Consider the following 16,556-nt stretch of genomic DNA (forward strand, 5'->3'; position numbering starts at 1 on the left):
TCCAGTTGCCCCAACTCCTTCATTGTCTAATGGACATATTTATCAGAGTATGCCAGAGGAACTTCCAACTCACTAAATGCATCTCAAACAGTACTTAATGCCTTCACTCCTAAGCAGTTTTTTCTCTCAAACTCCCTACTTAGTTAAATGCTTTCACCATTTAGACAGTCATATAATACATCTTTACTAATCCTTGGGATTAGTAAATCCATGGGAGTACCCCATGTCCCTGAGTTCACACATCTAATGACTTTAAAAGTCTGTACATATTAACCAAAGGGGATGCCACCAATATCCATCCATCCCAACTCTTTAGCATAGAATTCATTAAATTGTATTAGGTATTGTTGGTCCTTTGCCATATCCATCACACCTTAACTCTTTCAAGGTACTCTGCCTGCTAATACTGGCTTCCGTGTGTGTGAGAATTTCTTACCCTAATATAACAAAAGGCAACTTTGCTGGTGCAGCAGCAGGTTGATACAGGTGGAGAATTAACTCTCTCTGGGAACAGTACTCAGATAATGCCACTTGGAAGCTGGTGAATGAACACAGTCCTACAAATCTTACCCACATTTTGGCTGGGGTAATTCTGAGCTGTTTTATGACATTTTCCACAGTATCCTGTGAGATTAAGCTCAGTACCCAGTTACTCTGTGTGGTAGCTAATTTTATAATGCAAATACATTGACTGTATTCCCTTCTCTGAATCACTTCCCCACTCCATCCCCATAGATGCCCCTTCCAAGTAAACTACTTGCATTAAAATCCTTGTCCCTGGATCTGCTTCTGGAGAACACACACTAAGAAAAAGGCCCTTCACAGTGAGTATTACAACTTCATTCTTGGCCACTTTCATCTATATACCCATACGCTAGTTCAATTTACTATACATCTTTTCCCAAAGTGAGTCTTATCCTGTCAATATATACACATTTATTTATATATTCCCTCCTTTCTCCAAAGTCTTATTTCTCACCTTTTTAAAAATACATTAATCTTTTCAATCCTATTCATAATGTATACATTCTTTGAAGTATTTTTTAAATCCTCATTCAAAATCGTATTTCTTTTCTGCTTCTGTAGTAGATTATTAGAAGTTCATTATTCATTACCTTATATCACAGTTAATTTTTGTCTTCGTGTTGCTCCTCCTGGACTCTTTATGAGCTCTTTGATGGAAGTGTTAAAATTCTGAAGTATTTTTCCACAATGCATTATGACTAATGTTAAGTATATCTTAAAGCAGGAATTGGAAAGAAAATGTGGTGTGTTCATTTCCACCTTCTACCTTCTCTAGTCTATGTGCATCAGTGTGCTTAAGCTACCATAACAAAAATACCATAGACTGGATGGATTAAACAATAGAATTATTTATTTTTTTTTCTCACAGTTTCAAAGGTTGGAAATCTGGGATCAGGATATCAGCTTGGTTGGGTTTTGTTGAGAGCTCTCTTCCTGGCTTGCAGATGGTCTGCTCTGCTATGTCCTCGCGTGGTGAAGAAAGAATGATCAAGTTCTTTGATGTCTCTCCTTATAAGGGCACTAATCCCATCCGGAGTACCCCACCATTATTACCTCATTTAATCATAATTACCTTCAAAAGTCCCCATCTCCAAATACTATTGTGGGTAATGGTTTCACCGTATGAATTTGGGAGTTAGGGGGAACACAAACATGTAGTCCATACACTAGGGCAGGCTGTTGGAAAACTTAGGCAACTTTGCTTATCAAATGCATGTATATACAAGGTTCATTAAATTTTCTCTACACAGAACTTCTGTCAGTGCATATCAGAGCTTTCATATACAACTGTATAACTGCCACGTACAAGTCCAGGAGTGCTATTTACATTAACTTGGGATAGGCATGAAGGGTTCTGGAGTTGAATGGATGCTGGGCTTTTCCTCATCCCTTCTCCTACCCTTTTGTCTTTTTCATAGGCACTCAGTACATTCCTTAATGCAAACTGTTCAGAATTGTATAATGGTATACAAGCCTATATGTTCAAATAGATAAATATGGGTTTTGAAATTGGGTTTTACTTACCCATTATAATCATATTATTTACTCCTTCTAAAATTTGTCCTTTTTCTCTTCCAAACTCCCTAAGAGAAATATGTCTTAATTGTCTTGTATAGCTCTAATCCATTCTTTTTAAATGGCTCTGTAATAGTTCATGATGTTACTGTGCCATATTTTATTCAGCAATTGATGAGTATCTATTTGGTTTCTAGTTTTTGCCCTCACATTCAAAGTCTCAATAAACATCTTTCTATCCATATCCTTACATGGTTTTTATTCTTTTAGGATATACTCCTAGAAGTGAAATTGCTAGAGTGAATGGTGTATCTAGTTTTAACTTTATGGAAGTTGAAATACTGATTCCTCAAAAGGCTAAACAATTTATTTTTCTACCCTCAATATAAAAGACAGTCCCTTTCCCTATATTCCTACCAGCAATAAATTTTAAAGCTTTTTTTTTTTTTTAAGATTTTATTTATTTATTTGACAGACAGAGATCACAAGTAGGCAGAGAGACAGGCAGAGAGAGGGGAAGCAGGCTCCCTGCTGAGCAGAGAGCCCGATGCGGAGCTCGATCCCAGGACCCTGGGATCATGACCTGAGCTGAAGGCAGAGGCTTTAACCCACTGAGCCACCCAGGCGCCCCTTAAAGCTCTTTTCAAATTCTATGCCAGCCAAATGAGAGTAAAATCATTTCTCATTGTTAATTTAATTTTCATTTCCATGACTACTAGTGAATTTGAACATCTTGTCTTATTTCTGTTAACCATTTGGACTTAGATATGAAATATCTATTTGCAGTTTTGCCCATTTTTTTTCTTTTGGACTATTTTTCTTTATTTCTGATCATTTAGTGTCATAAAGATATTAACTCCTTTATTTATGATCTGAATTAAATATTCTTCTAGACCCATTTTATTTCTATTAACGTTTTTATATATTTCATTATATAAAGTTTTAAAATCTTTGTATTATCCTATTTCCACATTTTACAGATTTTATATATTCAGTCTTAACTAAGCAGCATACCATACGTTTGTATATATAGCTTTCTAAGATTTTTTTTTTTGTCTTTAATTCTGGTGGAATTGCTTCTATATTGGATAAGAGAATGATCTATATATTTTTTTCTTCCAGATGGAAAGTCTGTGTGACAACAGCATTTATTAATGGTGTCATTCTTTCTGTAGTGTATTGAATTAGTTTGTCAATATTAAATTCTCATATGCAGATATTTTAATTTGTTTTTTCTATTCATTAATTTGAACATTTATTAATTCATTCTTTCTGATTTCCTTTGATTTATTTAGTTTTTTCCCCTAATCCTTAACAAGAAGGATACTGATTTCATGAACTTTTGTTCTTCTTTAATAATTGTGGCAATTAAGACTATCTTTCTTATCCTTTTATCTTCTAAATACTGCTTTTGCTTAGTGCTTAGATTTGTTGCAAAGTATTATCCTTTTTTCTTTCTTTTTTTTTTTAAAGATTTTTATTTATTTATTTATTGGACAGAGAGAGATCACAAGGAGGCAGAGAGAGAGGAGGAAGCAGGCTCCCTGCTGAGCAGAGAGCCAGATACGGGGCTCGATCCCAGCACCCTGGGATCATGACCTGAGCCGAAGGCAGAGGCTTAACCCACTGAGCCACCCAGGCACCCCCTTTTTTTATTTCTTAATAGATGGTTTAGGATTTTTATTTTTATTTGCTCTGTGACCTAAACATTACTCAGGAGTTGTTTATTAATTTTTATCAAGTTGGTGAGTTTTTTGGTAATTAAAACATACTTCTAGTTTTATTGGCTTAATATTAGAGAAAGTGTTCTTTGAAATTTCTGCATTTTTACTTACAGTATCTTCTTAATTGTGCCTTTGATCATCAAATTACTTTTTATCCTATTTACTATTTTCAAATTTAATTTTCATCTGTTCAGTATTAATATTACCCATCCTGTTTCTTTTATATAATATTTGTGCATTATCTCCTTTATTTTTCAGTATGTAATGATTAGCTATTGATACAAACCACCCAGAAACAGTGGCAAAACACTCCAAAATTTATTAGCTTAAGATCATAATCTACGTATTCTTTTTAATGAGACAACTGGGTAGTTCCTCCGTATTGACTGAGTTGCTGTTAGCTGAGGCAGAATAGATGGTTCATATCTTTTGCACACTGTTTTCTCTACTCAAAACTGTTCATCTATTATGGGTTTTGTCAAATGTTTGGGAGTTAGCTGGCTATAGTTTCATCTAGAATGGCCTCAGATGGGACAACTGGGCTTCCTTCCTTGTGGTCTATCACCCTCCAGCACATTAGTCTGAAATTTTTCAGGATGGTGGCAGGCTTCTAAGAGATATTCAGAAATATGCAAGATTGGCACAGTCACTTCTTTCCATTTCAATCAACCAAAGCAAGTCCCAAGAATAGTTCAGATTCAAGAACTGAGATAAGAGACTCTACTTCTTGGTGGGAGGAGATGCAAAGTTATACAACAAAAAGTACAGAGATAGCATGCTTAGATAAGTGGGACTATTTTTATAGTAATCTGTCATTATTGATTTATCACTTTGTTTTTTAAGTGTCTACTATAAAACCATATTTATCTAAGTTTTTAATCCAATTTGATAACTTCTGTATTTTGAAACTAATTTTACATTGTTGATTCCTGCTTTTGCACTTCCCCATTTTTTGTGGTTTAGTCAAAATTGCCATTAGTTTCATTTCTTCCCTTGTTTATTTGAGAAGTGTTAATACAATTGTTCCTTTTATTAGTAATTGCTTTTGCTTTCCTTACTGTTTTAATTGCAAACATAATATTCTACTATAATTTGTAAATGTGCTGTCAATTATAATTGCATAGTTTTCCCACCAAATCATATAATTCTTCACTCTGCCCTTAATCAAGAGAAAATCTTTAGAATAATTTTACTTCTTCCTTTCTTCCCTTTCTTTCCTCCCCTGTCCAATGAGACAAATATTTGAATTGTTTTTCTCCTTCTATGGTTTAGAATTTATAAATTTTTTTTCTTATACCTATACTTCTATTTTATTTTACATCTTGACTTACATAAAAAAAATGATCATATCCTATTAATGTAGCTTAAGCTGTTACTGTAGTTATGAAAATTATGCATTACACAACTCTGAAAAGTACATTAAGCTCACATTCATCCTAGATATGCATAGCTAGTTCAACAATATTCCGACATATACTAGTAAAATGTCTTGAAAAAGGAGCGTCAATTTTCCATATGGATTTGGGTCAGTGTTGGGCACAATGGGGGTCAAGTATTAAATCAACCAGCCCTAGGTAGGATGTTTACCCTATGACTCTTGGCCACTGTTTTAATTGCAAACATAATACTGAGATATACTGGAGGTCTGCGGCAAAGGATGTGAAATTATTCTCTAGGATAATGGAAGAATGACTGGAGGCTTGCAGGAGTAGTCCAATTGAGATTAGGAATTACAAATTTAAAATGAGATCAGTCAGCATGGTCATGAGTTTGTCTTCCTTCCTCCTTTCCTCCCTCCCTTTCTTCCTTTTCTTTCCTTGCCTGTCCGTCCTTCCTTCCTTTCTTCCTTCCTTCCTTCCTTCTCCAGCCTTTTTCAGATGCAGGCCAGGAGTAAAACAAAAGTTAGATTTAATGAACTGGGATTTCACAGCATAGAACAAAGAATAAAAGAGAGGCAAGGGACTTGAAGTTATATATAAGCAAGTGGTTATAGTGAAGGGGTAACACAAAATTCATATTAAAATAGACAAGCATATGATTGATAGTAAAATGCAAATGTTGTATAAATGTTTAAATAAAATACAAAGTTTGGTGAGACACTTGTTAGAGTTGGTTAGCTTATGTTGTCAAACCAATAAAAATATATTTACTTTAATTGGATGAAAGGTACTTATGGAAAAGTTTGAGAAATTTTGCGAAAGGAAGCATTTTTCAAGCTATAGCGATAGATGGAAATTTAAAATATTCTTTATCACTATATGTGACCTTAATAATAATTCAGATAATATGATTTCATTTCTGATCAACTTCAGTGGATATGTCTGAATATATTTTGAACTAATAAAATTTGTGGAATATTTTTATAACTATGAACTTTTATTGAGGAATATATATTAGTCAAGGGTTTAGTTGTTACTAATAAAAAATATATGCTAATAAAAATGACAACTGAGATAGGTCTACATTTTAAAATACTGATTATACATACAAGAAAAAAGCAAATGTAGCTATCACCTTTTTTAGCCCATATATTGAAAACATATTACATTTTTCTCTTTGAAAATTCTATAGATTTTTACATAGATTTATTGCTAAATTTGGAAATGGCTGTATAAAACAAAATTTAAAATATGACATGCATAATTCTTATATAGTAAATAGATATAGCTTTAACATATTCTGAATTTGTTTTTATTAAGTGGAGTTTTATAGTACAGACCTGCTCTATGATTATCTGTCTTGGGGTAATGTTCTTTCTTATCATCTGACAGAAGGAAAGATGTTGCCTAAAAAATAATCTGGTCTTCGTGCACTAAGAAGGTAATTTTTTTAGTTTTCTCAAACACAGTGTGTTTACCAGAGCTGATTACTACAAATGATTTATCAACTTAAAATCTGATAAATTTAGAAAAATAATTATGAATCTTAGAGAAATGTTTAGGAAACACTATCATTTTATGGTCATCAATCAATTTTTTGTAATTAATCCATCACTAATATTTAAATAGGGCCATGTAAATAATTTGATCCTGGATCACACTACTGACTTAATAAATTACACATTGATACTTGACATGGGACCATAATTTATTCCTATAAAAAGTATTGAAAATGAGATTAGTAGATAAATGATGTAATAGATCTTTCTTTATGTTGAAAAGTTGTCTTTTTGTCATTTAGGGACTTCATACAATAGCCAGATTTTTTTTTCTTTTTTCTATACAAATTTTTATATTTTTAAATTTTAAAGAAGATAATAGTAATTGGGTAGTGTTTCAGTATTTAATAAATGTTCTATGAAACATATCCACAAAACAGATGTACTCACTATATTCTATAAAAATATCATATTCTTAAGATTCTTCCCACATGCTAAAGTTCCAAGTTATCTTTCTTAATAACTTCGGAAAAGAAAAATAGCTTATATATAATTTTGGCAAACTTTAATTTTTAAGCTATATGTTATTGTGCCATTGAACCAGAAAAAAAAAAAAGTTAATATGGGTAAGAAGCACAGTTGAAGCTTAACATACATACATACACACATACATATATATATACCTTTTGTAGTGGTACAATTGTCAACATAGCTAGAACGATTAATTAGTAAGATGTTGCAGAAGATAATAAAACAGATTTTCTCACTATGCTGTTTATTATAAACTCTATAAGCTTACTAAATATAGAGCCAGAGAAGACCATAGCTTCATTTGATAGTCATTGCTCATTCCACATGCCAACTCTTAGACAACCCCAGGAGGTCACGACTCTCAGCCTAACTCTGGATACTCTTACTATATTTGGGTTGTGCACCTGCCTCAACTTAGCTATTCTATTCTAACAACAACAATAGCAACAGCAATAACAACAACAATAACTATAGTCAACAAACATGATATATGTCCAGAATCACATCTGATCCTTACAACATTCTTATGACAAAATGCCCAATGTTACACCCATTTTACAGATAAAGAAATTTGGATTAGATAGTTCCAATAATCTATCCAAGGTGCTCAGTAATTAACAGAGTAGAGTGAAGTTTGTACTTCAATCCATTTAATCAGAACAGATGTTCACGTTTTGACACAGTTCTTCTCCCCAGGTTAGCCAGTGGCATATAGGATGAACTGTTACAATCAGAGAGGGCTAGAGAACATACTAAAGAATTTTATTTCAAAGCAAACGAAAAGGTTGCTGTTGTTTCAGATGAACCTGCAGGATGATACTTTTGAAAAATGCAAACCTCTGGCAAATATTGACAATTCCCCTTCTGTAAACAGATGGGTGAGGCCATACCTAGTGCAATGTCAAAAAGGATTTCTTGGGGAAGTAAAGTGAGCCAGTTCTGGCATCTTTCAAACTTCAGTGACTAGAACTGTGCTCCTACTGAAAAGGGAGATGAGATTCTGGTCAGGAATAAACAGTAGATATGTACTCTGATGAGTTACTAGTAACTAAAATACTTTAGGAATATATGCTATTGTATTAAATTAAGCTGGCATGAAAGGATATATGCTAGATTATATATTGTAATAGCTTGAAATAATCCAAAGGATTGAGTTCTCAAATCTGATTCACAAAACTCAGAGATTTTGCTGAGCATCAAACTCTAATAATAATTTCAGGGATATGGGCAAGTAAGAAGTTAGGATAACATAGAGTTATCCTAGAAATTGAGGGCTTTTCCTTCCTACATCAGTGCATGCTCTATGGTTTAGAATTTGTAAGTTCTCCAGGGGAGGTACTCCTATTATTACCTCATGCAGCAGAAGGTGTTTTGTCTTTTAATAACACAAACTAGATGACATTTTCCAGGGTGCTACACCTTATGAATACATAAATTCTAGGTTTATTTACTATAAGCAGTGGACGGCCATACATTTTTTGATTAAGAACATGACTTAATAAGTACTCTCCTTTTAGTAAATGTAATTTAGTCTATTTACCCAGAGGTTCAGTTATCATATTAAAAAGAAGATAAATCAGATCACCTGCTATTATGGACAGGATGGTTTTGACCCCCCCCCCACACACCCATTTTACATATTGAAGCTCTAATCCTTAATGTGGTCACATTTAAAGATGATAACTTTTAGAGTTGAATAGGCTTAGATGAAGTCATGAGGTTGGGGCTCCTATCATGGGATTGGTGTCATTCCAAGGAAAGGAAGGGGATTCAGAGGGTTTTTTGTTTGTTTGTTTGTTTGTTTTGTTTTTTCCTTCCCACAGTTTTTCAAACAGTTTATTAGACTGAACTCTTAATTACCGGGATGGAAGGAAATCTCTATAAAAACATGGTATATGGTGGGCGCCTGGGTGGCTCAGTGGGTTAAGCCACTGCCTTCGGCTCAGGTCATGATCTCAAGGTCCTGGGATCGAGTCCCGAGTTGGGCTCTCTGCTCAGCAGGGAGCCTGCTTCCTCCTCTCTCTCTGCCTGCCTCTCTGCCTCCTTGTGATCTCTCTCTGTCAAAAATAAATAAAATCTTTAAAAAAATAAAAACATGGTATATGGTAAAATAGAATAGGATAGAATAGTAAATACTGTACATTTTAAGAATGACCAAAGTTAAAAAAAAAATGGAGTGACCAAAGTTTTGTGAAATGTTTGCTTCAGATGTATGTGTATGTATATGCATATGTATGTATGTGGTGTGTACACAAGGTTGCCATATAAAATGCATTCAGTTCTATGGGTTGCAATTTAAAAAATTTAAAGAACACTAGTTTTCTATTGCTTAATCAACACATAAACTACATTTAAATCTTTCGGCTCTGCATGTGTTTGCCATTATTGGACACTACCCCTTGGAATTTTTACTGATCAGCCCCCAGGTGTATTCGAGGCCCAGATAAGATTCCAAACAGCCTTTTCTTGGTTGGTGCAGACCACAGCGACACAGCCTGCATTCTTTGCCATTATATACTTTCCATGACTTAGGTCCAACGTTGTTCTTCATACATGATTACCAAGAAATCACAAAACTGCCCTTCCCTTCTTTCCTTTAAACCAATCATAAGTTCCAGTAGTGCTAATTATGAATAATTTAAATTATCAAACTAATTCAAGGTAAAATATGTATAATACTTTCAACACCACAATCCCTGTGTTCAGCTTCCTTTGTAACAGTAGAGCAGCAATTTGGAATCTGCCTCGAGACTCAATATTACCTATCCTTCCCCACAACTGAAGATTTAGTGATGGGAACAAAATAGAACACATAGACACGATTCTGTCTCAAGAAGACAGTTAGGGTTTCCAAGAATACTCAGTATAAATGATAATGAATTTTGTGAATTTTCAGCTACCATTGGGCATTTCCTCATATTGAGGTTTATACCTGATACAAACTAGGCCCTTGATGTTACACTCTTAGTAGTTCATTATAAAATAAATACACTTGCACAAGAATAAAAAAAAAATTCTTCTAATTTTGTAAGGTCAGATATGGGAAAAATATGGTGTACATGTTCTCTTGGAAGACCAAGAGACTGCAGTGAAAAATCTAAGTAAATATTTGATTTTGATCTCAACCTCATCCTTTGTAAATCAATCTGATACCTGTGGTTTAGATTCGATAGTTTAGAAACTACCTGGGGAACAGACTTATTGATATATTTAGGTAAGTGGAAAAACATGATTATTCTCATGTTCTGAATGTTCTGTGACTGAGATTAATGTTGGAAACTAAGTCTTTGACTTTTATTTTTAATCAATTTTGTAAAAGTTTATTTTACTTGTAATGAAATGTTTTATTTTAAGAGTACTCTTGATGAATGTAATCAAATGCACACACCCTTAAAAGCCCTACCACAATCAAGATATATATTCATCACCCTTAAAGTTCTCTCATGTCTTTTATAATTAATTGCCCTCACCTCTGGCTCAAGGTCAACACTGATTTGCTTTCTAAGAGTATAGATTAGTATAGCTGTTCTATATTTTCCAACCATTGGAATCATACAGTAGGACTCTTTTGTGTTGATTTATTTCATTCAGTATGTTTTTGAGATTCATCTTCTATTGTTGAAGGTAGTCAGCAGCTTCTTTCTCCTTTTGACTGCTGTCTGCATTCAGTTGTATGTACTAAATATGATTAGTTTACTGCATCTACTTATTTGTTGAGGTTTCATTGTTTCTAATTTGGGGTTTTATGAATATTTACTTAGATATTTTTGTGGTGCACATATTTTTATTTCTTTCAGGTAAGTACTTAATGGTTGTTAAATTTATAAGAAATTGCCAAAATATCTTCCAAAGTGCTTGTTCTATTTTACATTTTTTACCAACAAATGTTAAGCACTCTGGGTGTTCCATATGCTCACCAATACTTTATGTTGCTAGTTGTTTAATTTTTGTCATTCTAGTTGGTGTGCATTGCTCTCTCATTAGGGATTTAATTTGCATTTCATTGAATACTAGTGATGTTAAGCACTATTCATGTCTCATTGGTTATTTGTGTATCTTAAGTGCTTATTTACATTACTATGCTCACTCTCTCTTTTTTAAAGATTTTATTTATTTATTTGACAGAGAGATCACAAGTAGGCAGAGAGGCAGGCGGTGGAGGGGAGGGGAAGCAGGCTCTTTGCTGAGCAGAGAGCCCGAAGTGGGACTTGACTCCAGGACCCTCAGATCATGACCTGAGTAGAGGTTTAACCCATTGAGCCACACAGGTGCCCTCCTATGCTGCTATCTTTAAACTGAATTACTTATCTTATTATTGAAAGTTCTTTATCTGTTACATACAAATTCTTCATTATATTGCAAATATTTTCTCTCAACCATTGACTTTATTTTTATTTTTTAATTATCTTTGGAAGATTAGAAGTTTTTAATTTTGATGAGGCCCAGTTTATCATTTTTTCTTTCATGATTGGTGATTTTGGTGACTCACCAGAAAGCTTTTCACCTAGCCAAAAGTTGCAAAGATTTCCTCCTATGTTGCCCTCTGGGAGTTTTATACTCTGCATTGAGCAAGTGTATTGTTGCCATTTTTTTAACATTTGCTGACTTTGTGTCTCTGTGTCACATCTTGGTAATTATTGCAATATTCAAAATTTTCATTATTATTACATTTGTTATGGTGATTTGTGGTCAGTGATTACAACTTGCTGAAAGCTCAGGTCATGGTTAAGATTTTTTAGCATTAAAGTGTTTTTAATTAAGGTTGTACACTTTTTTATAGACATAATGCTATTGCACACTTAATAGAGTACAGTATAATGTAATCATAATTTTTATATGCACAGGAAACCAGAAGGTTCATTTGACTCACTTTATTGCAGTATTTATTTTACTGTAGTGGTCTGGAACCAAACCTGCAATATCTCTGGGGTATGCCTATATATGCTTTTAATTTCTTTTTTTTTTAAACTTTATTATACTGAGTAGAGATTCTAGTAAAATATTGAATATATAGAAATGGTGAGAGTAAAAGTCCTTGACTTGTGCTGATCTAAGATTTGAACATTACCTATTTGAGATAATTGATATTAATAGAATACTACATCCAATAACTAAAGCACTTGTATTATTTTTAATTGCACTTGAAAATATCTAGGCCAAAACACCAATCTCAATATATTTCAAAATATTGTAATAACACAGAATATATTTTCTTATCATAATGCAATCAAACAAATAATTTTTTAAAAAAACTAGGAAATCAACAACTATTTGATTTTTTAATAGGTAAGAAAAAAATAACTTGACCAAATTCATACTCACTCATAATAAAAATTTCAGCAAAGTAAAAACAAACCTAAAAAGTCTATTAAGAAATTGAAAACACAGCCTCAGGTTGGAAGAAAATATTTGCAATACATGTATCTGAAAAGGGGCCGATCTCAGAATATATAGAGTCCTACCAATCAATAATTAAACTCAAACATCCAATTAAAATAGGAGGGAAAATGTCACCAATAAAACCAGACTTTATAAAGATTTCTGAATGCTAAGTCTATGACAAGAGTTTGGCATTGCTAGTCATCAGATAAATGGCTAAAATTGAGGAGAATGACCATATTAAATACTGATGAGGATGTGGAACAACTGGAACTTTCACACATTGTGGGAGTCTAAACTGATGCAACCTTTTGAATAATTTCTAATATATTTAAATACTCATCTACCCTATAACCCAGTAACTCCACTTTTAAGTGTTTGCTCAAGAGAAAGGCAAGCATTAAAGATTTGTGAACTAGAATGTTGGTAACTCCAGGATAGAAACAACCCAAAAATTTAAAAAGGAATAAACCATACTATATCTCTATAATGGAATACTACTCAACAATAATAGGATATAGGTATGACATAATATGATATGATAGTATGATATAGTCATACTATCACTATCACTTTATATTGAGATAAAGAACCGGACTACAGAAAACACATGCTTGAGGATTACATACATCGATATAATGTTGAAGGGCATAGAATACTAATGTATAATGATAGAAATGAATATTTGTTGCTTGGTTTGCGAAATTGAGTGGAAAGAGGCACAGGAGACTCTGTGGGGTCAGAGGCAAGTTTTTTATCTTGAGCTGATTGATGTTGACACAGGACATTTATTTGTAAATAGTCACTGATACGATCCTTAAGGTTTGTGCACTTTATTGTATGTAATAAAGCCAGTCTTTTCCACGACTTGTATGATCTTAAACAATCTAGCCTCATTTTATCCTTGTATGGTTCATCTCCTAATACTTACCTGCACATTTATTACATCTCATACATACCATCATGTTTTCCTTTGAATGATTTAAGTGTGTTCCAACCTCAGTGTTTTCCTTTATTATTTACTTACACTTTTCATTTTCTTTTTTAAGATTATCCACTTGGATGACTCTCATGTGTCCTTTAGGTCTTTGCATAAATTCCGACTTCTCAGTGAAGACCCCCATGACAATCACTCTGAAAACAGCAACCTCTCCTTTCCTTTATTTTCCTTTTCTGTTTTATTTTCTGCCAAAGCACTTATCAAATTCTGACCTTTCATAATTTTTTTATATTTGTTTATGAGGCTTCATGAGACCAAGGGAATTTTTGTTTTTCTGTTTATCACTCTTTCTTCAGAGCCTAGAGTAGTGCCTGCCATATATTAGGATTTGATTATTATTGCTTCTGAACGAAATTAATCAGTCTTTCTTCAAATGCCTGGGTAAACATCCATACCTTAAAATGAAGCAATCAAACACCACTACTGTTCCTCATGGCTGTAAACACAGTTGTGGACACAGGGCTTTGTCTTGTTGATGGGCAGTACCCTGCAGCCCTGAGGAGTCAGCCAGCATCTGCTGGGTTAATGCTATCTTCTCAGAGTTTTCTATGTGTTCTTTCTCTGGAAAATAAAACTGTTTCTTTTCCTGGAGGATACAAGACTTAGGGCTCTATAGTATGTAATCAGAAGTTGACAAGGATTGAAGAACCTGAGTGGCTCAGTCGGTTAAGAGTCTGAGTCTTGATTTCAACTAAGGTCATGATCCCAGGGTTGTGAGATCCGGTCCCAGTTGGGCTCCATGCTGAGCTGACAAGGATTGTAGGAGATAACTTTTCCATCTCCTTCCTTCAAGCTTACCATCCTTCTTTCGCTTTCCCCGAAGTACTTGAAGTGTCTGGTTTCTGTGCCTCTTTAGGGTGCTGCTGGAGGATACATAAATCGGATCCTAGACAAAACTATCTTCTTATATATTCTTAGATAGAGTGTTTTCCCCAACTTTCTTAATTTAGAAATTTTTCTCTGTGATCTATTTTCTAAAAATTGTTTGCAGCAATACCATCTTCCTCTTATTTGTTGTTGTTAATTATTTTTTCCCTTTGTCATGATTTCACTGGAATCTCAAATGCAACATAAAATAACCAGGTGTGCTCAATCCATCATCTTGGGTGAAAAGCCATTGTTATATTTTTGATCAGTCAGAAACCAGTCCCAGGCTAATCCTTCACATCTAAGCAGTCTAGCCAATACCTGACATTACTTCCCTTTCCTCTCCAATTATCAGAAGAATGATTTTGTCATATGCTCAAACGAAAGAGTGTATGAGGGAAGTTATTTTGAGTGACCGATCATTGTTTTCCAAAAAATAGACATATTTATTTTAGAACAGTTGAGTCAGAGTACTAAATTCCTCATGTTCTCAGACCAGTAGAGTTTGAATATCATCTCAGTTTGTTTGATAGCAGAGTATCAACCTCTGGTTTCTTACCTGGCCACACTGCAGAGAATCAGCTATTTAGACTTTGGATAAATGTATAGCTATGGATGATAAGGAGTTATCAGATATATCAAGAATCTGATGAGAAATGTTTCCTAAAATTGTAATTGAATATCCTTATTATTTTTAAAATTGAGAGTTCAGAAACAAATCCATATGTTTGTGATCAAATGATTTTTTTTAAAGATTTTATTTATTTGACAGACAGATCACAAGTAGGCAGAGAGACAGGCAGAGAGAGAGAGGGAAGCAGGCTCCCCAGTGAGCAGAGAGCCCGATGTGGGGTTCAATCCCAGGACCCTGAGATCATGACCTGAGCCGAAGGCAGAGGTTTAACACACTGAGCCACCCAGGAGCCCCGAAACCCTCATTTTGACCATATCCTGTTTTTTTTTTTTAATAAACACATATATTATTTTAGCATACATACTTACACATTAAAAGTTCAGACTCAAGTGTAACTAGATTTTTGTTTTTTTAACAGAGGGGATGATTTTTATTTACTAGTATGACCACATTGTGTCTTTACAATGTCTCAAAAAATAGAAATACTCATGATGATTTTCTATTTGATAGAATTAGTAACACATTGTTCCTCTTTGTATTTTTCTATCTTCTTTTATTACTAGTTGTATTATTCTTATAATCCTAAAAAAATAAATAAAAATAAAAGTAAAGACCATATCCTATTTTGATAAATCAAATGAAATCTTGTTTTCTTTAGTGGTAAGAATTGAATTATTTTCATTTTGAGCAAATACACAAAGGAAGTGTAAATCAACCCATGAAATCTGAGTAGGGAGACTATTTCTCATAATAGAATTTTTTCAAGTGGGCCATGGACTTGGATAGAAGTTGTTGGGCAAAGGATCAGACTATTCTGACAGGAAATTCATAGCAATAGAGAGACCTCTAACCCTTCTCAAATGTTAGCACCTGAGGTATCCCTGTAAGTACAAGGGGCCATTAAAACTATTTCTTTATAGTAAGTCATATGGGTTGTTCGTATATCTGTTGTAGCTAATGCACTATCTTTGTATAGCACATTATCTCTGTATAGCACATTTATCTTATATTGCTATCTTTGATCTCAAAAGAAGTCAACTTGATTTCAAATCCTGACACCATTCCTTATTAGCCTATGACCACCTATGGCTATCTGATATATAAGATCATGGGATATTATTTCAAGGGTAGGTGATAAGATTTTAAGTGACATAAGTCATGTAGAACATTTATTTGTCACAAAATATATGTCTTACAAATTATAATGATAATATCATCAGTATAACTTCAATAATTCTTCTTATTGTATGGATATAATCATACTCCTATCGTGTTAGGTATCTTGCTTTCAAGGAGAAGAGAAATTACTTATCTATTCCCCAATTTTTCTTCCAGGTCAGTAGCTAAAGAAAATTCATACTTTGTCTCTTCAAAGGAACACACCATTTTCGAGTACCTTATGACTCTGGGAATGTATCTATTTTTTCTATACATAGTGATTTATTTTCTTTTATTTTTCAACAATCATTAGGAAGCAAAAAATCATATTCATATTTCTAATAT

General features: G+C 33.6%; 1 long non-coding RNA gene across 1 annotated transcript in view; it reads right to left on the reverse strand.

Moving 5' to 3' along the window:
- LOC116601035 overlaps window positions 1-2,471 on the reverse strand; it is a 28,203-nt gene extending 25,732 nt beyond the window's left edge. Inside the window, exon 1 of the long non-coding RNA XR_004289901.1 lies at window positions 1,116-2,471. This is a non-coding gene — a long non-coding RNA (uncharacterized LOC116601035). The remainder of the gene's footprint in view (window positions 1-1,115) is intronic.
- Window positions 2,472-16,556: the final 14,085 nt, after the last annotated feature.

Source organism: Mustela erminea, chromosome 10, assembly GCF_009829155.1.
Source record: "Mustela erminea isolate mMusErm1 chromosome 10, mMusErm1.Pri, whole genome shotgun sequence".
NCBI classification, from domain to species: domain Eukaryota; kingdom Metazoa; phylum Chordata; class Mammalia; order Carnivora; family Mustelidae; genus Mustela; species Mustela erminea.